The 23,070-nt window shown below is 39.6% G+C and overlaps 1 protein-coding gene and 1 pseudogene across 1 annotated transcript in view; one reads left to right on the top strand and one right to left on the bottom strand.

Annotated features, from left to right (window-relative positions):
* The window catches only part of RERE (arginine-glutamic acid dipeptide (RE) repeats), a 687,265-nt gene that overhangs the window by 151,310 nt on the left and 512,885 nt on the right, over positions 1 to 23,070 (top strand). The window lies entirely within an intron of this gene.
* Positions 13,853 to 14,319, bottom strand: LOC102818714 (annotated as a pseudogene).

A 23,070-nucleotide genomic window follows, 5' to 3' on the forward strand; every position in this document is an offset into this window, starting at 1 on the left:
CATAGGTGTAGGTCAAGTTCATCAAATTGTATGAGAATACTTTTCTCTCAATGGTCCCAGGGACTTCCGCTCCTGTACTGCAGTCAGTCACTCCCCCTCTTGCTACAAAGTGCCTACCTTTACACATCCAATCCTCACAGTCAGTCCTGATAACAATTATTCACTATTGTACCACAAGAGACCTATCCCCATCTCCTTTCATCAGCCCCACCCAGACAGATTGGATACAACTCAGTGGAGATTAATCTGGGGAATCTTGTTCAAGTGTAGATTTATTCAGTGTCTCTGGGATTGAAAGGTAAATTTTCAGCAAGGGCTAGAACCTGAATGAGTCTATTTGAAGCCCTGGAGGGAATCAGTGATGGTTCAGTACCTCATTAACTCTTTTTTTTTTTTTTAATGTACCTTTCCAATGTTATTATTAAGTGCCTTCGTATCAGTTCTGGCCCATAGTGACCCTGTATAGGGTTTCCTAGGATCAGCTGGTGAAGTTGAACCGCTGACCTCCGTTCAAACCACTTTTGCAATTCTTTGCATTAACCCACAATGCCACACCTGAACTCCAGCTTTCCAGTAGTACCCTTGTTATTTATATTCTCTCTGCCTTCATAAGTCATCTCACTCATCATTATTTATATCTCTTTAAGTGGGATTGTTGTGGCTCCATAGAATAAGCACTGAACTACAAACCACAAGGGCCACCATTCAAGCCTGCCAGTTGCTCCGAGGGAAAAAGGTGCTTTAAACATTTTTAAAAAACAGGGTCACTATGAGTCAGAACTGACTCTGTAGTACTTAATAACAAAAGTATCAAACTTTTCCTTTTACTAGATTCCTAAAGGAGTCTTGGTATGGTGCTGTGGGATAATGCACTGGACTGCAAGGTTGATTTGAGCTGCCAGAAGGCCAGCAGTTCAAGCCCAGCAGCTCCTCAGAAACCCTATACAGGGTCACTAAGAGTCAGAACCAATTAACACCAACAAGACTCCTAAAAGTCAATTTAAAATATACTATTTTATTTGCATATATGACATTATTTTGAGAGGCTTTTTTTGTGCCTAGAACTGTACAGAGAAATACAAAGATGAATAAAATAAGGTTGTATCTTTAATTTATTATTTCATGTATATTTAATTTATTCAAAAGGTCTGTATGTTTTTGACACCAACAAATTTGATGATGATGAGTCTTGGTGTGGTGCTGTGGGTTAGTGCACTGGACAGCAAGGTCGGTTTGAACCACAAGGTATGTGGTGGTTCAACCTCACCAGCCGCTCCCTGGAAACCCTATACAATAACATCAACAAACCTTTATAATGGACCTTACTGGCTAGAGGGGAAGATGGACATTGATCAGAATATCACATCAGTGTATTACAAGTTGAGATAAATGCTTTTAAGGAAAGGAACAGGGTTCTGTGAGGATCTTTTAACAAAGGAATTTGACTTAGATTGAGGCCTCAGGGTAGGTTTTTTGAAGTGATACTTGACCTAAGATCTGAATGAGGAGCTGATTTTGACTCTGTGAGCGTGTATGTTGAGATTATTCTTGCTCTGCAGTCCTGGTATGGTGCTGTGGATTAATGCACTGGACTGCAAATTTGGTTTGAACTGCAAGGCCAGCAGTTTAAGCTCACCAGCTGCTCCTCAGAAACCCTATACAGGGTCCCTATGGGTCGGGACCGACTCAGCAGCACTTAACAACAGCATGTGGACTCCAGTGGAGTCCTGGTGTGTCCCTGGGGGTAATTGCGCTGGACTGCAAGGTCCTTTTGAACCGCAAGGTTGGCAGTTCAAGCTCATCAGTGGCATTAACAACAACAGTGGTCTCCTGGTGTGGTGCTGTAGGATAAGCATTGGACTGTGAATCACAAGGTCAAGGTCAACAGTTCAAACCCACCAAGCTGCTCCTTGGAAACCCTATACAGATAGGGTTGTTATGAGTCAGAATTCAACAATAATGGGGAAAACCAGTGAATTGAAAGATTGGTGTAACTGGAAGGTTGGGAGGTAGGTGTGTGTAGATTAGCAGAGGATGCAAGACAATATGTGTCATAAAAGAATTATAAGCAAAGTGCTTTTAAAGCATTTTGAACCCCTGAGAGACTAGGTACAGTGTGGATTCAGAACAGAACTCTGGCGATTCTCACCAACCCCTTCTAACTTCATGTAAATGGGCACTTTTTAAAATCATCTGGAGAGGGAATAAAATCTTCTTCAGGCTCTGCCATGTACAATATTTGGATATAGCTGGTTAGAAAATAGCACGTATGTCCAGGAGTCATTTTTGTAACTAGGCTTTAGAATTGATTTCTAAATGTATAAGGAGTGACCGCAGAGACATATGGTTATGAAACAGATTTCCAAGCAGCAGCTCGCCTCAGGTTGCTCTCACTGAGAAATGGGGTGTTGTTGTTGTTAAGTGCCTTCAAGTCGTTTCCAACCCATAGCGACCCTGTACAGGGTTTCCGAGGGTGTAAATCCTTACGGGAGTAGAAAGCCTCATCTTTCTCCCGCGGAGCGACTGGTAGTTTCGAACCGCTGACCTTAAGGTTCGCAGCCCGATTCGTAACCACTACGCTACCAGAGCTCCTTGAGAAATGGGGTGTAGTGGGGCTTATTTGTAAGTGAGGCTGATGTTATAGATTGCCTCAAATTGATCACAGAGACTTGTAGATTGTCAGAGGCTTTATGTTTCAACTCACCTCTGAGTGCATCTGCTGTGCTAATAGTTTTAAGTAGATATTTCTATCTTCTGTAGAATAACATTTTTTCTTTTTCCTTTTTATAAAGAAATCAGCAGCTTGATTTTTAAAGAAAATTATGTGTGTTAGTTGGGTTATCTGAGTCAGCAAGGCTGGACTCCTGGGTTCCATTCACTGCCCATAGGCCTTGTTGAGAGCTTTTGGATAACTAATCTTTCTAAATCTCAGTTGTCTCTTGATAAGAGGGGAACTGATAATTTAGCAACTTGATGGGACCCCACGTCTGATTAACAGATTTACCAGTCTCTGGAGAAGGATATCATGTTTGGTAAGGTGGAGGGTCAGATAAAAAGAGGAAGACCTCCAGCGAGATGGATTGGCAAAGTGGCAGCATCAGTGGCTCAAACATGGCAACAGTATTGAGGTTGGCCCAGGATCGGGCAGTGTTTTGTTCTGTTGTACATAGGGTCGCTATGAGTCGGTACCGATTCGATGGCACCACCACCACCACCAAAAGCTGTTTGAGAGTTCCATGAAATTTGCTTGGGAAGTGAGCTGTAATATTAAAGAAAACAAAATTTTCTAATTTTGGTTGATACCGAGTAAGGTTAATATGATTTCATATTCTTTTCATATTCTTTGGTGGTGGTTTTGGTGTGCCTTGGTGTTGGTTCTGACTCATAGTGACCCCTGTATAGGGTTTCCGAGGCTGTAAATCTTTTACCAAAGCAGAAAGCCTTATCTTTGTAGGAGGATTTATTTTTAACTCATGAGTGTTTTTATGACAAAATGATCTAGGCAGTTATCACTAGGAAATGCATGGCATGTATCATAAATTAATTTTAAGAACTTTCAGGAAGCTGATATATTTTTACCAAACTTCATTGGAAGTGGGGAAGAAACTAGTTTGAAATGAACAGTTGTTAATTCGGATTAGATATACATAGAAATTCAATTAATGACAGAGTCTTTGTGCTATGTGGCATTTGGCAGCCTGTGTGTTACATGTGTATTTAAAGCCAAATGGTAAATAATGTGCACTTATTTTACTTCCTTATTAGATGAATTTCAAACAAGCCCAATTTCATCTTTCCCATGTCTAGCCAGAAGGATCTCTATTTTCTTGTGGAAGAAGATTGGAGAGGAAAAATTTAAAACAAATGACTTGCAGAGAATTCTTATCTGTAAAGAAAATTGGGGTCAGAAATGTTTGACACCAAACAAAGCTGCTTTCTCCTGTGCAGCTTTGAAACAAATGTTCATCATATGTCTGTTATTGTTATTTAGTCTGCATTTGTTTGATGTCAGAGGTGGCTGGCAGCAGCAAAGGCATCTCTAGGATGTGTGAACGGCTGATCACTTACTGGGATGCGCTGCTAACTTTAATATCTTGCTTACAGATGCATTTGCTATCTGACCATGCTATTAAGAACTGCCATCCATCACCCAACCTCCCAGTTTAGGCTGTAGGGAGGGTAGGAGAGAGGCTGGCCGAGCAAGCAAGGAGATAAAAATTGAAGCCGGCTTTGTGTGTTCGCGCGCACACGTGGCGGTCAGGGGCGCGCACGGAGCGGGCCGGGCTCCAGCCCGGGTTTTGCTGGCCGCCGTCGCAGGGGTGGGGGGTGTATATGTGGAGTGTTGCTCTTTCTCTCCCAGCGTCTGGGTCACAGGCATGTGGCACTGTGGGCCCGGCAGCCCGGGCTGAAGAAACACGAGGTGAGTGCGGTGGCTACAGGCAGCTGGCGCGGCCCGGAGTGACCTCCCTCCGAGTTGCGGGCCCTGCCCGCATGGCTATAGCCTTTCAGAGCTGGCGAGCGGAGGGAGATGCGTCTGTGTCGTGCAGCCCTGCGGAGGTCCGGGCCTCCTTTTGTTTAGCAAGTGCATTTCACGCCCAGAGCCCCGCCCCATAGGCCCGGCCCCGCCTTTGCCCTCGGGCCAGGAGTTTGCAAAAAGCGGGGGGGGGGGGGGGGGGGGGGTACCCTGAGTGCCCCGCGGCCCAAACTCGGAAAAGGAAGACGAGGCCAGCGGGGGCATCTCCTGCAGCCCTTCGACCTCAGGCAAGTGGCTAAGAGAACTCAGCCGACTGCCTCGTGTGCGAGTGGGTTGCGGGTCAGTAACTTGGGTAAGTGTGGGCGTAGAGACTGTCGGACGTAGGCAGACTATCAGAGTTCAAGCTGACCCTAGAAAGATAGATTTAAGTGGCACTAAGAATGATGATGGCTTTCCAGGAATAAGGACTAAGACATCGGTATGTGCAGTGTCCCATTGCATTTCTGCTGGGCATACTACTTTCTTATTGCTAGCGCTCTGGAAATTGCATTTAAATAAAATGGGAAAATCTTTGGGACAGAGAAAAAAGCTGTTTTATATATGTATATATATATATTTATATATTTTCTGCCTCTAAAAGAGAAATTATTGAAGATGAGCAATGTATAATCCAACAGATGAGCAATGTATAATCCAACAGTCGCGGTTTCATTAGGAATTGTATTGCTTACTGTATAGTAAATGTTTAAGTTTAAAAATATATTGAATTTGATAGACTTATTATCAAGTAATTTTTGGCGACACAAGTACCGATTGTAATTTGATTATTAAACTAAAATACTGAGGTTTTTTTTTTTTTTTTTGGTTTGGGAGGCAGTGACAAAATATGCAGAAATAGTCTTGAAGAGGATTACTTGAAGTTTGAATTGTTATTATTACTTTTTTTTTGGTGATGGTGCTGGCTTCCCCGCCCCACTTTTCTTGTTTGTTCAATTCTTATTCCCTGTTGAAGCTATGGGGAGACCTGCTTGACCACTTTCTGTTTGCTGAGAAGGACACTCATGTAATGAGTTACTTTGTTTTACTCTCAGCCTGTAAGCCTCTCTGGCAAACATGTGCCACCATGCTCCTTCGGGGCATTGTTTGCCTGGAGCCTTCTATCAGCCATTTGGAAATTAAAAAAAAAAAGGGGGGGTGCGTAATGAGAATGAACATAGTGGTCAACAGTGAGATTAAATTTTCCCTTTGAAATTATGTGTGTGGTGCTGTAAGATGGAGATATCAAATAAAAGTTGAAGATAGAGTTGACAAAGTTCTTAATCCTGTGCCAAAATTGAGTTCTGGCGGTTCTCTCCCCTACCCCCTTTTTACAAGCTGGGACTCTAACTTTAAAGTAGACATGATTTAAAACCTCACAGACGGGAACAATATCCCATGTAAGCACATTGATCTGTGGGCAATTATTTCCAGAGGCACAACCAGCTCGGCATTTTTGTGCCTGTGTTAGATTTGGACTTTAAAAGGCAGTTGCCTTTCTGAATATTTACATTGCCTGGTAAAGTAACACGAGGCAGACATTTTAGATGCTTAACAGAAATTGCAGAATAGTGTGGGAGCAGCAGTTAAGAGTTTGTGTTTGTTTTTATTTCCAACTCTGTAATTTAGTCGTGTTGAAACTATTTTATAAAAGGTCTCTGGAGCCAGTGAAAGGTGATTTTGAGTCCAGAGCACTTGAGTGCTCATTGTACTCTGGTAGGCCCTGCCTGGTGCTTGGCAGGCCAAGCTGGAAATGTTATTTGATCTGGATGCATGATAGAATTGACTAAGATTACATGTTTTCTTTCCCCGTGGCTGTTGTGGCTGTTGAGGATGATGCACCCACTTGAACTGTTCTGTAACACATTTAAAGACTTAGGCTATACACATCCACTTAGCCAAGGTTTCCAGAAAAAGGCTATGTAGATTTTCCCCTTGTTTTGTGGTTTTGCATTTATGAATTAAGGCAAGGGCTGACGTCATGTAGCTGTACCACTTCCTTTGTATGTGTTTTTATAGTTTATAGGATATATTCCAGTGTATGTGGTTGTGCTTATTTCTGAAATGCCTGGATGTATGTATGTTTTGAAACTCAGATACCCTCAGGTATGTACCAATTTAATTTTTTACATGGCTGTTTGGGGGAGGGAAGAGTGTATGTATGGTGGTAGACTTAGTCAACTTGTCAATAAGATCAATGAATTGCCTGTTATTTTAATTAGTGCAACTGTGTACAGCTGTTAGGTCAGAATGCATTGGCTTCTCCTGCAGGGATGTTTTATCTTACATTGGAGGTTTTATGGACTTGGCTGGCTGTGCTGCTTAATTTTTCTCTCACCACCACCCTGTTTGCTTTTAAGCAAATAATGGAAAAAGACAGGCTTTTGTTTACTCATGTAATAGTTTACTTGTGAGAGATTTATTTTTGGTTTTGAGGAAATTGGTAAACCATGTAATTTATTAATAGATATTATGTTTCCCATGCTTTTCTGAGGTCATGGGGTTTTGCTTGCTATTGTGTAGTCTGAGAAGCCAAAACACGGTCTTATTTTTTAATGACATACGGAACCAGTATTTTATCAACAAAACAAAACATGGGTTCTTTGTTAACTATTCTAGAATTATTGGGTAAACTCAAACAACAGTCTTAGCATCCATGGAGATAACATGGCTTGAATACAGAGGCGATTAACCAGTACGGTAATCATGGATTTGCTTGTGCTTACTGTGTTTACCTTGCTTACTAGGTAATCCGAAACTACTCACATGCTGTTTTCCCCTTGTCTCTGCCTGTGTCACTGTTACAATACCACTAGGGAGCTCATGACTCATAGTAGTTTGGTCATGGGTTGGATAAAATGTCTGCTCAGGTGCCTGGGTAGCTAACTTAAAATTGTTTAATGTTTATAAAATGTGTTTTTGGCTCCAAGTTATTTGATATTTGCTTTTAAAATTCCCTAGATTTGAGTCTTTGAATATAGAACTATTAAGAGCAGATTATCAAGGCAGTAAAATAGGTTGTGTTATGAATGGCATGTTTTTCAATGGTTTGATCTCTTGACAGTCCAGAGCTGTTATCACCACCACAGGCTTCTAAGGTTGTCTACTACATTTTTATTAAGGAAGCAGAAGTCAAAAAAGCAAAATTGCTTGAAATCTGTTACACATAAAGATAGTGCCCCAGGTTTGTGTGTGTGTGTGTGTGTGTGTGTGTGTTCCCCCCCTCCCCCCGCAACCCAGGTTACTGATAGAAGAACATGGGGATGGATGGGAGATAGCATTGATGAATGTGGAATTGGGAGAGGGTGGTTGGCTTAGGTTGAGATGTCTATAAATAAATAAATAAATAAATTGTTAGTTGCTGGTGACTCACCTCTATTTCATGGCAACTCTTATATATAACAAAATAAAACACTACCTGGCCCTGCACCATCTTTATGATTGCCTTCCAACCTTGTTGTTGTTAAGTGCTGTCGGCTCGGTTCTGGCCCATAGTGACCCTGTATAGGGTTTTCGAGGAGCAGCTAGCTGGTGAGCTTGAACCTCTGACCTTGCGGTTCAAACCAACTTTGCAGTCCAGTGCGTTAACCCACAGTGCCACAAGGGGACTCGTTTTCTAGCACTACATTGGACAATATTGTGTTGTGACCACAGGGTTTTCTCTGGCTGTTTTTTATAAGTAGAGTGTTAATACACTACTTCATAGTCAGTCACTGAAACCTGTCTACCATGGGTGACTCTGCTGGTATACTGGTAGCAGAACTCCCAGCATTGATGGCAACACAAAAGTGTAACAGATTGACAGATGAATAATCGGTAGGTTACTTACCTATCTACCTATCATGTTCTAGGTGGTGGAAATGGGTAAATACTTGACTGCTAACTGCAAGGTTGGTTTGCCTCCACAAAGAGCTATCTTGGAAGAAAGGCCTGTGAAAAACCCTGTGAAGCACAGATCTACTCTCATACACATGGGGGTTGCCATGAGTTAGAATCAATTTGATGAGAACTGGCTTGGCTCTATAGATTATTATATTTATATATCCATACACATACACAAATTTTTTTTTTGTTTTTTTTTATATTCATGCTATTTATTGACTGCCAGGTACATACTAAACAGATTATTTTATTTATTTATGTTTGTTGTTGTTATGTGCTGTCAAATCAGTTCCAACTCATAGCAACCTGCATAGGGTAGGGTTTCTGAGGAGTGGCTGCTGGGTGTGAAACGCCAACTTTGTGGTTAGCAGTCCAGTGTTTATCCTACAGTGCCACACCAGCACTCTAAACTGGTATAATTTACATAGACCTTTTAAGTCTTTATGAAAGCACAATGAAATATATATATATAGACAAGCAAGTTTTTTTTTTTCAAGGGCAGTTTTAGGTTTGTAGTAAAATTAAGCAGAAAGCTTGACGTTCCCATCGTAGTGTTAAGTGCCATCTAGTTGGTTTTGACTCATAGAGATCCTATACAGGAGCAACTGGTGGGTTTGAACCACTGACCTTGTGATTCAAACTGACCTTTCCCGTCTAGTGCTTATCCTATAGCAACACACCAGGACTCCATAGTAGCAGTAGTAGTTAAGTGTCATTGAATCAGTTTTGACTCGTGCCGACCTTATGCAGGGTTTTCAAGGAGCGGCTGGTGGATTTGAACTGCTGACCTTGTGGTTAGCTGTCCAGTGCTTATCCTACACAGCTATACCAGGACTCCATATTATCTAATTTTTCTGTCCCCCTTCCCCCCATTTATTAACATCTTGAATTAATATTTTTGTTACAATTAATGGACCAATATTGACACACTATTATTAACTAAAGTCCATAGTTTACATTAGGGTTTACACTTTATATTGTTTAGGCTTTGACAAATATGAAATGTAACATGTCCACCATCACAGTATCATTCAGAATAGTTTTTTTTTTGTTGTTGTTAAGTGCCATCGAGTCGGTTCCAACCCATAGCAACCCTATACAGGGTTTCCTAGGAGCAAATGGTGAGCTGGAGCTGCTGCCAACTTTGCAGTTCAAAAGGATTTGCAGTCTGGTGCATTAACCCACAGCACCACACCAGGACTCTCTGTGCTCCACCTTTTCACCTCTTCCACCCCAGCTCTTCTATGAGGATCCTTCCTAAAAAACAACTAGGGAAAGAATGCAACATTTTGTAGTAATGTGATATTTCAAAGTAACTCATCTAGAAAATGTTTTCTTTAAAAGAAAATATTTAGATTGGAGCAGAGATTGCAGAATCCATGGGGGGAAATTGGGGGAAGTAGCTTAGATCCAGATAGTTTTTTCGTTTTTGAGATTGAAAAAAAATTGCGACCTTATTTTTAGATTTTAATAGTAATCAGTGTTTTAGACCTTCTTTCCAGAATGAATTTAATCTGTGAGATAGTTGACATGAAGCGCTGGTGCAACTGTAGGATAAGCACTGAACTGCTAGCCACAAGGATGTCTGTTCAAACTTATCAGCTGCTCAGTGGGATAAAGATGAAGGCTTGTTGTTCCCATAAAGATTTACAGCCTCAGAAACCCTATACTGTACTTGCTGTGTTGGTTATTGAAGAGTTAAACAAGGTTAAGTCCTTTCCGACTTGGCACTTATTCATTGTGCAGTGTAGAAAGACAAAACAAATAAAAGGAAACATGATTTAAGAAACTTCCGAAGATAACTTTTGGACACGTCAGTGGTTATTAGAAGTTTAATATAAAGAGTTTTAACATTGCTCTTCTAGCTATTATTTTTCTCTTCTTTGATTAAAAATACATTTCTCACACATGGGAGTTGCCATTAGTTAGAATCAAGTTGAAGGATTTATTAACCATTATTAACCATTTTTTTTTTGTTCACAGATAAAACAGGAGTGAGAGACTTTTCCTAGAAAAGAAAAAAATAGAATAGAATAGAAAAGAAAGTGACATAACAGTTTACATGTCCAACAGTAGAAAGGGACTGTTTGAGTCATGGCCCATCCATAAAATAAAATATTATGCATCCATTAAAAAATCATCACTATTTAAAAATTATCACCTAAAGAAGTGGGACAAACTGTAGGTGCTAAATTGTTTATGCAGTATGTGTTCAATTATGCACACACCTACATTTACCCACAGAGGCTCCAGGCAAAGATTAGAAGTGTATCTCTGGGTGGTGAGAATGTGGATTATTTCATTTTCTTAGTACTGTTCTTTACTACATAAATTATTTCATCTCTGTGAGGTACAGGAAAGGAAACTGAGGCATGGAAAGGTTAAACAGTTTACTGGTGAGTAGGAAGACCCCCAATGAGATGGATTGGCCAAGTGGCAGCATTGATGGACTCAAGCGTGGCAATAATAGTGAGGTTGGCCCAGGATCGGGCAGTGTTTCGTTCTGCTGTGCATAAGGTTGCTATGGGTTGGTACTGACTCGATGGCACCTAACAACAACAACAACAACAACAACAACAACAACAACAACAACAACAACAAGTGAAACCAGAATTCCAAGTCAAATCCTGATCCTATATTTTTTTAAACAATTTTTGTTACTGAGCATATACTCAACAAAAAAACACTAGTGCAAGTTTCTGGATGTACAATTCAGTGATATTAATTACATTCTTAAAGTTGGCTAGCCATTATCACCCTCCTGTTTTCTTCCATTGACATAAACCCACTGTCCTGCTAGGGTTCCTGTCTAATCTTTCAAATTGCTGTTGCAAACTTGATTCTATTTAGACACATCTTAAGAAAGCATGAGGTGACCTTTTTACTAGTTAAGCATTTTAAGAACTCTTTAAAGAATAGTTGTAGTTTAAGGTTTTAAGATATCTTAGGGTAATAGTTTTGGGGTTCACCCAGCTTCTGTGGTTCTAGAAAGTCTGGGTTCCATGAGAATTTTAAATTACATTATACATTTCCCTCCTTTGGATCAGGATTCTTCTATAGAATGATCCCCTGATCTTAACTATGAGACTACCTCTTCTCATCCTTTAAGAGCAAACTTTTGTAAAAGAGCATTCCTTTCCACTGCTTACAGTTCTGGTCAAATCTTTCAAGGACACACACTGTCTCAAATGGAAGGTGTTAATGCTGAGGGACATATAGTAATTGGAAAAGAGAAGCCAATTTCTAGACAAAATCTCCAAGTAACCAAAGAACAATGGATTTACTCAGTGATATTTAGGCTCTTTAGTGATTAAATTTAGAACTATAATAAGTATTTTGTAAAGTTTTCTGTAAAACTTTGTTATTTCGAAACTGTAGCCTCTGAAACAGTTTTTTTTTTTTTTTTTTTTAATGCTTTAAATCCTTTATGGAATTTAAAAAATTAAGTAAATGTATACATTATAAATAAGTCTATAGTAAAAAGTAGTGGTTTATGGTAGTTGTATACCACTGAGTCGATTCTGACTCATAGCAATCCTGTATAGGGCTTCCAAGACTGTAAATCTTAATGGGAGCAGAAAGTTTCATCTTTCTCCGTCAGAGCAGCTGGGTGTAGATTTGATCTGTTGACTGGCTAGCAGGCCAGCCTATAATCCACTGTGTTACCAAGGCTCTTTTAATAGTCAAAAGTGGTCCCTTCCTATTCTGCATGGATTAACCAATATTACTGTGTATCCTTCCAGAAATTTTTATGCATGTAAAAACATATATCTTACAAAATACTTGTAACTATACAAATACTATTATACTACATGTAGTATTCTGCGTCAGCCTTTTTTTTCATTCTCCATATGACGCTGTAGGATCAACAATCAATGGACTGTGAATCACAAGGTTGGCGCTTCAAGTCCATCACCTGGTTCTTGGAAACTGTACGGGATCCCTATAAGTCGAAACTGACTCGAGAACAATTAACAACAGCAATGTATATGATGAGTAGATGTCTCAGCTATTTAACTGCGGCCTTTGCTGATGGACATTTTAATTTTATTTTTTAAAATTCCAAGCATTGCTGAGTGGTCATCCTAGTATAGTTAAAAATCTCTGCTCCCTTTATTTGTAGCATGTAGTCTTAGAGCAAAGATGTCAGCTTGAAGATTAAGATGTGCCTGACCCAAGCCATGGTATTTTCTATAACCTCATATGCATGCAAAAGCTGGACAGTGAATAAGGAAGACTATAGAAGAATTGATACTTTTGACTTTACGATGTTGGAGGAGAATATTGAAAGTGCCATGAGCTGCTAAAAGAACCAACAGTTCTGTTTTGGAAGAAGTGCAGCCAGAGTGCTCCTTGGAGGCCAGGATGGCCAAACATCGTCTCTCGCTTCGGGACCAGTCGTTGGAGAAGGATATCATGTTTGGTAGGGTGGAGGGTCCAAGAAAAAAAGGATGACCCCCAGTGGCAGCATTAATGGGCTCAAGCGTGCCTACGATAGTGAGCTTGGCCCAGGATCAGGCAGTGTTTCATTCTGCTGTACATAAGGTTGCTATGAGTTGGTACCGTGATGGCACCTAACAACAAGAAGTCCTAGAGCTAGAATTCTGGGCCTTTATGTCCTGGTGTAGCACAGAACTGCTAATTGCAAAGCTGGCTGTTCAAACCCACCATTTGCTTATGGAAAACCCTATGTTGCTGTTTAGTGCCATCAAGTCAGTTCTGATTCGAAAGTGAACCTATGTAAAATAGAACAAAACATTGCTGAGTCCTGCACCATCCTCACAGTTGCTGCTGAACTTGAGCCCACTGTTGCTGCCGCTGTGCCAGTCCATCTTTACGGGGGTGGGGGGTGGGTCTCTTTTTCACCGACTCGCCACTTTACTAAGCATGATGTCCTTCTCCAGGGTCTGGTCCCTCCTGATGATATGTCTGAAGTAGGAGAGATGAAGTCTGGCCATCCTGGCTTCTATGGAGCATATTGGTTGTACTTCTTCCAACAGAGGCTTTGTTCTTCTGGCAGTCTGTGATGCCTTTAATACTCATTTCCAACAGCATAACTCAAATGCATCAATTCTTCTATGGTCTTTCTTATTCATTGTACAAGTTTCACATACATATAAAAGACTATTGAAACTACCAAGACTTGAATGAGATGCACTTTAGTTCTCAAACTGACATCTTTGCTCTTAAACATTTTAAAGAAGTCTTGAGCAACAGATTTACCTAATGCAATCATTTGATCCCCCCTTCTCGAATCAAAGATCTTTATTTATTCCTCAGCAAATCACAAATGGTTTCCATTTACAATTATTTTTAAAGTAAGAAACATTTACAGTTATTTTATGGTAATTCAAATGAAGAAATAGTTGTAGCCTTAAGCTAGGGAACATTATACTTTAACACATCCACTGACTGAGAAATATACAGCATTACCATGAAGCTGTTCATCAGAGCTGGCCTTTAGCAATGAATGGATGAAGCTTTAGTGTGTGCCTTCTCCAAAAATGCTTTACAGCTCCTGATACACTGCTGGTACCCATAATGGGGATCTTCAGTAATAAATTGTTTTTGTGGATCATAGCTTCCAAGTAGTTCAGTTTTAGCTTTGCGGTTTTTAACTTGATTACCTTTTCTAGTCAAGTCTCTCAGATTATTTTCATCCATATATAGTATATAATCAAATGTGGCAAAGTCTTCTTGGGTAATCTGCCAGGCAGTGTGATTCATAGGAATACCATGCTTCTTTAGCAATAATCAGGCAGGTTTCCTATTTCATATGTGGATGCTATTGCACTGCCTATCCTCCACTCACCTAAAAGGCTTTGATCAGTTACAAGTTTTCTGAAAACTGCTTCTGTAGTTTTCATTGATCGACAGGTGTTACCCAGACATATAAACAGCATGGACTTGGGAACCTGCTCTGCCATCTTCACAAACTGAGAAGTACAAATTGAACAGAATAACCAGCTGGAACCTGCTTGGACCTCATTTTATTTCTTGTCTGCTGCCTTGATGAGTGTTGATGGTGGATGCAAGTAAAATTAAGTCTATGACATCTTCAGTCTTTTCTCCATTTATCATGATGTTATTTATTTGTCCAGTGGTGAGGATTTTTGTTTTCTTTTTGTTGAGATGCAACCCATATGGAAGACTGTAGTCTTTGATCTTCATCAGTAAATATTGTAAGCCCTCTTCACTTTCAGTAGTAAGGTGGTATCATCTGCATATCACAATCTTCCTCCAATTCTAATGCTATGTTTTTCTTCATATAATCCAACTTCTCGGATTATTTGCTCAGCATACAGATTGACTAAGTATGGTGAAAGAATACAACCCTATTACACGCAACAACATTTGATGTTCCCTTGTTCTCTTCGAACAACTAACTCTTGGTCTATGTACAGGTTCCTCAGGAGTACAATTAAGTGTTCCGGAATACGCATTCTCCGCAATGTTGTCCATAGCTAGCTTGTCATGATTCACACAATCAAAAGCCTTTGCATAGTCAAAAAAGCAGAGGTAAATGTCTCTCTGATACTCTCTGCTCTTCATTCAAGATCCATCTGATGTCAGCAGTGATATTCCTCATTTCATGTCCTCTCTTTAATTTGACTTGAACCTCTGGAAGTTCTCTGTCAATGTATAGTTGCAGCTGTTTTTGGATTATCTTTACTCACGTTGGATATCGATATTGTCTGATGATTTCCACATTCCGTTGGGTCACATCTCTTTGGAATGGATACAAATATGGATCTCTTCCAGTCAGTTGGCCAGGTAGTTGTGTTCCAAATTTCCTGGCATAGATGAGTTGAGTATCTCTTGTGTCACATTAGTTTGTTTGAAGGTTTCAGTTTGTAGTCCATCTATTCCTGATGCCTTGTTCTTTGCCAATGCCTTCTTCAATGCACCTTGAACTTCTTCCTTCAGTATCATTGGCTCTTGATCATATGCTACCTCTTGAAATGCTTGAACATCGACCTTTTCTTTTTGGTACAGTGACTCTGTGTATTCTTTTTATTTTCTTTTGATGCTTTCTGTATCATTCAGTATTTTGCCCGTGTTGTTGTTGTTAGGTGCTGTCAAGTCAGTACCAACTCATAGTGACCCTATGTACAACAGAACAAAACACTGCCCGTTCCTGGGCCAACCTCACAATTGTTACCATGCTTGAGCCATTGATGCTGCCACTTTGCCAATCTGTCTTGCTGTGGGTCATCTCTTTTTCTCTGACCCTCTGCTTTACCAAACATGATATCCTTCTCCAGTGACTGACTGGAGTCAGTAATTAGGATATAGTAATTAGGTAAATATCTCTTTAAGATATTTGAGGTTTTAAAGTTTCCACTTTTTTTATGCTAACGTTGTTATAAAATGTTTTTAGTTTATTGCAGGAGATATTAGGATAGAATCTGTTAGCATTTGAAGATAATGAAATCTTGACAATAAGCAGAATGGCTTTATTAAGACTAAGTTGTGTCAGACAAACTATTTTTGGTAGATTTGGAAAAAGAAACTGGCTGAAAGGAACACTATGATGTTGTATTTATATTTTTTGAGGTCATTATTTAGTATGGTATTCGCTAAAACTTTTCATTATGATATTGGTGTAATCATTTATCAAATATTTATTGCCATTGTATTTTGAGCTGGACCTGAGGATATGGAAACAAACAAGTCAGATGTAGTATCTGCCATCATAGCTAAGAAATACACTTTGTAAATGGAAGAGGAAGAAATTGAAAATGGAAGCTTGGCTTGATAGGAAGATGTCTAAAATGTAATGCAGTATAAAAGTGATTAAGGGGGAAGAGAGTTTCAAAGTCTTGTCAGACTTTATATTCTGGATTGTTGTAGTTGTTGTTAAGTGCTGTCGAGTCGGTTCTGACCCATAACGACCCTAAACAGTGTTTCCGAGGCTGTAAATCTTTACGGGAGCAGAAAGCCTCATCTTTCTCCCGAGGAACAGCTGGTAGTTTCGAACTGCTGACCTTGCGGTTCGCAGCCTGATTCATAACCACTACGCTACCAGAGAAAGAGAATTGAAAAAAACATGTAAATTCTGTTTATTTAAATAGGAATCTTTGAAACTTCTGAGCATTTCCTTGAGAGCAAAGTAGCCTAGGCAGTGGAGGTTGCTCAGTGATGTGTAGAAGCTACATGGTATGAAAATGATCAGTTTGTCAATGCAAGAGTGAATGCAGGGTCTATCATTATGGCATTCTGTTAGGTAGGATTTTATGTTAATCAGTCTCACATATATGTTCATGTATTTGGGGTAAAATGAGGTCATGGTTAGGAATCAATTTTGAAAGTGGAAACTTGAGTATTAAGTTACCTGCAATGAGGGAGACCAATGGTTCAATAGGATAAGCAACTGGACTTCAAACCACAAAGTCCGCTGATCAAGCCCACCAACTGCTCCCGGGGAGAAAGATGAGGCCTTCTGCTTCCGCATGATTTAAAGACTTTGGCAACCCTATATGTGGGTGCTGTGAGTCGCAATCGACTCATAGATGACACTTAGCAGCAACAACCTGTTATGATTTTTAAAGATTATGTTAAGTAAGTATGGGAAATTCTTTATAAAATTAAAAATTTGAAATAATCATGAACATTTAGATCTATTTCGTCTTCTTTCCACAGAGTGAATTAACTTTTGTGGTTCTAGTTTTAAAAAGGGTCAGTTTTCATGTGGCTGTTCAGCTTCAAACGAACAAAATAGAGTGAATATACTGTGCATTTGAAAAATTGCTGCAATGAAAAGCCTCCAGATGGTATGTGCTGCTGTGTTCACAGCTGTATTTACAACTAAATCTCCAGATTATCTGCTACTAATTTTTAAGTAGCTGATTAGAAACAGTGGTGGATTCAGGTCTCTGCTAGGTTTGAACCCCAACAGCAGTAACAAGTTTACTTGTGAAATGCCATTGATTTCTTCCCTTTGTACTGCCTTTAGTATTAAATGATGAAATCTGTTTTTTAAAAAAGGAACACAAACATATTCCTTTTGTTTTTATTGTCAAGTGCCACTGAGTTGGTTCTGATTCATAGGGACCTTGAATGGGGTTTCAGAGGAGGGGCTTGTGGGTTTGAACGACCAGCCTTGCAGTCCACCGCATATCATATAGCACCACACGAGTATTCCAACACTCTCCTATTGTTGTTCAGTGACTCTGAGTCAGTTCCGACTCATGTTGTTAGGTGCCATCAAGTTGATTCCAACTCATAGCGACTTTATGCACAACAGAATGAAACACTACCTGGTCCAGCACTGTCCTCACGATAGTTTTTAAGCTTGAGTACATTGCTGTTGCTACTGTGCCACTTCATCTCATTGATGGGGGGGGGTCTTCCATTTTTTTTGCTGACCCTCCTCTTTACCTAACATGATGCTCTTCTATAGGGATTTGTCCCTCTTATAGCATCATGTTTGGTAAGATGGAGGGTCAGAGAAAAAGAGGAAGACCTCCAGTGAGATGGATTGGCAAAGTGTCAGCATCAGTGGGCTCAAGCGTGGCATCAATAGTGAGCTTGGCCCAGGATCGGGCAGTGTTTCGTTCTGCTGTGCATAGGGTCACTATGAGTCGGTGCTGACTCGATGGCACCTAACAACAACAACAACAACATAGTATCTCCAAAGTAGGACAGATGAAGTCTTGTTTTCCAGGCTTCTAAGGAGCATTTTGACCATACTTCTGCCAATATATATGTTTTTTTTTTTTGTTGTTGTTGTTCTAACAATCCATGGTGCCTTTAATATTCCTCTCCAACACCATAACTCAAATGCATCAGTTCTTCTATGGTATTCCTTATTCACAGTCCAACTTTCACATGAATATGCTTGTTAACCTGTTGAAAATACCATGGCTTGGGCCACTTTAATCCTCAAGGTGACAATCTTTGATCTTGAAAACTTTAAAGAAGTCTCCTGTGGCAGATTTGCCTACTATAATATGTAGGCAAGATTGATTTCTTGACGAGTACTGATAGTGGACCCAAGCAAACTGAAGTCTTTGAATATTTCAGTCTTTTTCCATTTATCATAATGTTATTTATCGGACCATTTGTGTGTTGCAGCCCATACTGATAGCCCATACTGTAAGCTGTTGTCTTTTATCATAATCAGTAAGTATTTTAAGTCCTCTTCACTTTCAGCAATGGAGATTGTATCATCTGCATATCACTGCTTATTAATGAGTCTTCCTCCAGTCCTGATTTCACATTCTTATTCACATAATTTTACTTCATGGATTATTTCCACAGCATACAGATTGAAATCTTTCTGGTATTCTCTGCTTTCAGCCAAGATCCATCTCATGTTGGCAGTGATATATCCCTTGTACCACATCCTCACCCGAATATGGCTTGAACATCTGGCATTTCCCTGTCAATGAACTGTTGGAGTCATTTAAAAATTATCTTTAGCATTAATATTACTTGCATGTAATGTTCTTGATAATGTCTGGTGATTTCCACATTCTGTTGGGTCATCTCTCTTTGGAATGGTCACAAATATGGTTCTCTTCCAGGTTTCTTGAGACAGATGAATGAGTACCTCCAGTGCTGCATCTGTTTGTTGAAAGATTTCAACTTTTGTAACATCAATTTCTGAAGCCATGTTCTTTGTCAGCACCTTAGACTTCTTCCTTCAGTATTGTTGACTCTTGATCATACCTCTTTAAACAATGGTTGAATATCATCCATATCTTTTTGATATATTGACTCTCTGTATTCTTTCCCTCCTCTTTTGATTCTTTGTGCATCATTCAGTTATGGTGTTTTCTACCTACCTCCCCACCCCCCACCCCCCACGGTATGAAAACTCGAGCCTTGAATTTCTACTTCCATTTCTTTTAGTTTTGGAAATACTTAGCACATTTTTCCCTTTTGGTTTTCTAACTACAGGTCTTTGCACAATTCATTATTATACTTAACTTTGTCTTCTGGAGTTGCTCTTTGATGTTGTTTGTTCAGCTCTTTTGCTTCCTCATTTCTTCCATATGCTTAACATCTCTATGCTGGAGTACAAGCTTCAGAGTCTTTTCTAACTTCCCATTTGGTCTTTTCCTTCCTTCTTGTCTTCTTAATGACCTTTTGCTTTCTTCTTGTATGATAGTCTTGATGTCATCCTACAACTCTTCTAGTCTTTGTTCATTAGTGTCTAAAGCATTCAAATCTGTTCTGCAGGTGATTTCTAAAATCAGTTGGGGTTTGTTCAAGTTCAAATTTTGACTCTTGTGGATCTGTTTTAATTTTCTTGAGCTTTAGTCTGAACTTGAATATTAGCAATAATGGTGTGTTTGTCAGTATGCTCTCTCTTGTTTTAACTGATGATTTGGAGCTTTTCCACCTCTTTCCACAGATTTAATTTGATTTCTGTGTATGCCATCTGGTAAGGTTCGTGTGTTTAGTTGCCTTTTATTTCTAAAAAAAGGTATTTTTATCGAATAAGTCATTGGTCTTGCAAAATTCTGTTATGCACAACTCTTCTGGTCTTTGGTCTTCAGTGTTTAATGGATCAAATCTGTTCTTCAGATGTTTTTGAAATTCAGGTGGGATTTCTTCAAGGTCATAGTTTTGCTCTTGTGGACTTGTTCTAATTTTCTTCAATTTTAGCCTGAATTTGCATATAAGCAGTTGATAGTCTGTTCTGTGGTCTGCCCCTAGCCTTCTTTTGGCTGATGATAAGGAATTTTTCAACCATTTCTTTATACAAATGTAGTCAGTTTGATTTCTGTGTCTTCCATCTGGTGAGGTCCATGTGTATGTTGTTGTTGTTGTTAGGTGCCGTCGAGTTGGTACCAACTCATAGCGACCTTATGTACAGCAGAACGAAACACTGCCCGATCCTGGGCCAACCTCACTACTGTTGCCATGCTTGAGTCCATTGATGCTGCCACTTGGCCAGTCCATCTCATTGGGGGTCTTCCTCCTTTTCCATGACCCTCCACCTTACCAAACATGATATCCTCTTCCAGTGACTGGTCCCTCCTAACAATATGTCTGAAGTATGAGAGATGAAGTTTGGCCATCTTGGCCTCCAAGGAGCACTCTGGCTGCACTTCTTCCAAAACAGATCTATTGGTTCTTTTGGCATCCCATGGCACTTTAAATCTTCTCCTCCAACACCATAACTCAACAGCATCAATTCTTCTACCGTCTTCCTTATTCACTGTCCAGCTTTCACATGCATATGTTGTTGTTGTTGTTATGTGCCGTGGAGTCGATTCCGACTCATAGCAACCCTATACAGGGTTTCCAAGACTGTAAATCTTTACAGGAGCAGAACGCCTCATCTTTCTCCCGTGGAACAGCTGGTAGTTTCGAACTGCTGACCTGAGGTTCGCAGCTGGATTCATAACCACTACGCTACCAGAGCTCCTTTCACATGCATATGAGGTTCTTGAAAATACCATGGCTTGCGTTAGGTTCACCTTAGTCTTCAAGCTGACATCTTTGTTCTTTAACACTTTCAAAAGGTCTCGTGCAGCATATTTGCCTAATGCAATATGTCGTTTGATTTCTTGACTGCTGCTTCCATGAATGTTAATAGTTGATTCAAGAAGAATGAAGTCCTTGACAACTTCAATCTCAGCATACAGGTTGAATAAGTATGGTGAAAGAGTTCAACCCCTTCGCACACCTTTCTTAATTTTAAACCATTCACTGTTCCCATGTTTTGTTCGAACAACTGCCTCTTGGTCCATGTACAGATTCCTCATGAGCACAATTAAGTGTTCTGGAATACTCATACTTCGCAATGTTTTCCATAACTTGTCATGATCCACACAATCAAAAGCCTTTTCATAGTCGATAAAGTCAAGTAAAGCCATTAAAGTAAAAAAACCCTATGACTTGTTGTTGTTGTTATGTGCCATCAAGTTTCTCCAACCCATAGTGACTCTGTATGGGGTTTCCGAGAAGTAGCTGATGAGCTTGAACCACCGACCTTGCAATTCAAACTGCTTTGCAGTCTGGTGCATTAACCCACAGCACCACACCAGGACTCCACGACTTGGATTAGACACACAGTTAATTCTCTAATTGACTCTTGGCTCTTAAATAGTTGAAAGAGGTCTTTTGCAGCAGATTTGCATTTCTTCACTGCTGCTTTCATGAGAATTGATTGTGGATTTAAGCAAAATGAAGTTTTCCACAACTTAAAATTTTTTCCACTTATCATCATGGATTTTGGGAGGATTTTCATTTTCTTTACATTGAGATGCATCACTACTGAAGACTACAGTCTTTGATCTTCATCAGTTATTGTTTCAAGTCCTTTTTACTTCCAACAAGCTAGGTTTTATGTCTGTATATTTGAGGGTGTTAATGACTTCCTCCATTCTTAATGCATGTTCCTTGGGTTATTTGCTCCGCATGCAGATTGGATAAGTATGGTAAAGGGATACAACCCTGATGCACACCTTTTCTGATGTTAAACTATTCAGTATTCCCTTGTTCTGTTTGAGGAAGGATCTCTTGGCATGTGTACAGATTCCTCATAAGTACAATTAAGTGTTCTGTAATGAGTCCTGGTGTGGCGCTGTGGGCTAATGCCACGGTCACTATGGGTCGGAATCGACTGGACAGCACTTAACAACAACAATACCCCTTCTTCACAATATTATTCATACTTTGTTATGATCCATATGCCTTTGCATCATCAATAAAGCACAGGTTAACATCTTTCCGGTATTGTTTGCTTGAAGCCAAGATCCTTCTGTTAACCAGTGATATCTCTTGTTCCTCATCTACTTTTTGATATGGCTTGAATTTCTGGTAGCTCCCTGTTGGTGTACTGCTGCCATCATTTCTTAATTATCTTTAGCAAAATTTTACTTGCATTTGATATTACTGATATTGTTCTTTACTTTCTGTTTTCCAGTGAACTGATTTTCTTTGGGATGGGCACAAATAAAGATATCTTCCAATCAGTTGGTCAGGTAGCTGTCTTCTAAATATTTTGGCACAGTGAATGCATCCAATGTTGCAACAGTTGCTTGAATCCCTTCTATATGTATTTCATCAATTCCTTTGCCTTGTTTTTCACCAATGCCTTCACTGCAGCTTGGACTTCCTCCTTTCTGTATCAACAGTTCTTGATAATATGTTACCTTTTGAAATGGTTTAACATTGATTCAGAACAAAAACAGTGACTCTCTAATCCTTCCATCTTCCTTTGATACTTCCTGTGTCATTCCAGTATTTTGCCATAGAATCCTTCATTGTTATAATTTAAGTTTGGATATTTTTCTTTAGTTCTTTTAGCTTGAGAAATGCTGAGTGTGTTCTTCCTTTTGTTTTTTTTAATTTTAGGTTGTAGCACATTTCATTATAATGCTTGACTGGGTCTTCTCAAGCTACCCTTTGAAAATTTCTGTTCAGCTCTTTTACTTCCTCTTTTTTTCCAGTGGCTTTAGCATCTCTACATTGAAGAGCAAGTTTCAGAGTCTCTTCTGACATCCACTTTGGTATGCTGATACCCGCTTTCCTGTCTTTTTTATTATTATTATTATTATTAAGGTTTTTATTGTGGATTAAGTGAAAGTTTTCAGGGCACATCATCGGTTTCACATTCAAACATTCATATACCTTGTTTCATTACGTTGATTATAATCCCCTCCACATACCATCAGTTAACAGAGTTTCTCTCTATCCTTTGTAGCTTTTTTTTTTTT

The sequence above is a fragment of the Chrysochloris asiatica genome, unplaced genomic scaffold (assembly GCF_000296735.1).
Source record: "Chrysochloris asiatica unplaced genomic scaffold, ChrAsi1.0 scaffold00223, whole genome shotgun sequence".
Classification (NCBI taxonomy): domain Eukaryota; kingdom Metazoa; phylum Chordata; class Mammalia; order Afrosoricida; family Chrysochloridae; genus Chrysochloris; species Chrysochloris asiatica.